Source organism: Chamaea fasciata, unplaced genomic scaffold (assembly GCF_029207755.1).
Source record: "Chamaea fasciata isolate MVZ Bird 193981 ecotype frontalis unplaced genomic scaffold, bChaFas1.0.hap1 SCAF_3, whole genome shotgun sequence".
Taxonomy (NCBI): domain Eukaryota; kingdom Metazoa; phylum Chordata; class Aves; order Passeriformes; family Sylviidae; genus Chamaea; species Chamaea fasciata.
In genome coordinates this window covers 29,337,352-29,339,206 of record NW_027094088.1, presented here as the reverse complement: position 1 = coordinate 29,339,206, position 1,855 = coordinate 29,337,352, and the positions used below count along the sequence as shown (strand labels likewise).

Sequence of the window (1,855 nt, the reverse complement as noted above, 5' to 3'; positions counted from 1 at the left end):
CAGGGCTCCCAGTGCCCTTCCCTTCTCCTCCCAGGCCTTCAGCTGTAGTGACTCATTCCATGTAAAGGAAGCACAGTCATTCCGGCTTAGATCCTCAGGGGTGCTTACCTACTTAACTCCGGATGGCACTGCACCCCTCAAAAAGCAACCAGGAACACTGGAGATCTGATAATTCACTCAGTATTCTGTAATTCACCAGGCAGAATCACCCTTCCTGCTTATGGGGCCAGGAGATAATGTGAAAATGCCCTTCCAATCCTCGCTGTCCCCTGTGGTGGGGGTGGCTGGGGTCTCATCCTAACTAGAGGCTCCACAAATCATCGACTGGAGAGTTGTTGCAACCGGATATCACAAAATAAACGCCTTCTGCTTGAAGAATATGTTTTTTAGCTTGACGCTAACCTTTATTTTTCGTGGGGCTGGGTGACATTATTAGCACCCGTGCTTACTGCTGAAGTGAAGCATCTTTGTTGCAGCGTGGGTGGGAGATGGGTTATCGTCAATATGGAGCAGATCTAGAGAATGACTTCTGTTATTTACTTCTTTTCTGTTCTTGTAGGACATGTGACACAGTTTAACAAAGATCTGCTTTACAGAAAAATCCAATTAAAACCTGAATTGTCCTTCGGCTGTTCCTGGCACACTGCCATTTCAGCAGTCCAGCGCCGTGGGAATAAGGTGGAAAAAGAGTAAGTGAAAAGTGCCCCTTGTGCGGTGACACTTCGGGATACCGCGGCAAGCGGTACCCCCTGGGGATGGTGGGGCTTGCCTTTGCGACGGCCTCCCAGGACAAAAACGATCGGCACCGCAGCGCTCGCGTCGCCCCGCCCGAAAGGTGGAATTGAACCACTCTGTCGCTAGACAGCTACAGGTTTGAAGCCTGCACCCCAGACCACTGAGGGTCATCCGGGCAATTTTTACAGCCGATGTGGCACTCTATTTAAATTCCCGCCTCTCTTTCACCCCTAGGTGACGGCGAGGGGAATTTTCCCTCAAACACGGTCCATCGCCTTTTCCCAAGGCGAACACGACGCGCACGGAGCAGCGGACGCGGCGGTGGCGGGAGGGGGGGCTAGGGCGCCCCACACCGATGTCCCAGAGGCCCCCGCGCGCTCATGCAAATAAGAGGGCGGTGATTGGCTATCCACGCGGGAGGGGCGGGGCGGGAGGCGCTCCAGCGGGGGCCCGGCACGGCGGATGAGTCACGGCGCTTCCCAGAAGGAGCGGGGCTGCCCCGCGCCTTTCCCGGACCTCCGGGGACCCTTACGACATCGGACGGGACAGCTTGTGTAAGCACGGGGGCGGCCCAGGCCCCGAGGTGTGCTGCGAGAAGCTTGCTTTTTTTTTTTTTTTTTTTTTTTTTTTTTTTTCTTTTTCTTTTTCTTTTTCTTTTTCTTTCTTTCTTTTCTTTTTCTTTTTTTTTTTCTTCCAGTACCTCATGCCAGATACTCTGGAGGATGTGAATCTCCCATGGGATACATCTCAGAACAATAATATCCTCTGGGAGGAAATTCCTCCCTGGCCCCCAGCTGAGGATCAACTTATTGCCCTGAAGTATGAGGATTGAAAACACTTGTAATTTTATCCCAGCGAGTGTAACTATACAGGCTATTTTCATAAACCCTTGAAGAATTACTCACTTATTTGCCTCGAGAGATTCCTCTGAAGCAGAGCCATTTCTGCAAATGCATGTGGTTTCCAATGATTTTTAATTAGATAATTCTTTCTGGTGTAAGCAACAAAAAACCCTGTAGGCCCATTCCCCCTCTTGCTTGCCTTGGGGAGGCTTAGACTCAAAACTGGGACTTGGTGGAGCAGCATCACAGTAAAAGTGGTGCAGAACAGAACCAGAGCC

The 1,855-nt window shown here is 51.1% G+C and overlaps 1 non-coding gene across 1 annotated transcript; it reads right to left on the bottom strand.

Moving 5' to 3' along the window:
• Window positions 1-825: 825 nt before the first annotated feature.
• Window positions 826-912, bottom strand: TRNASTOP-UCA (transfer RNA opal suppressor (anticodon UCA)). Its single transcript has one exon. It is a non-coding gene; the product is annotated as a tRNA-Sec (tRNA).
• Window positions 913-1,855: the final 943 nt, after the last annotated feature.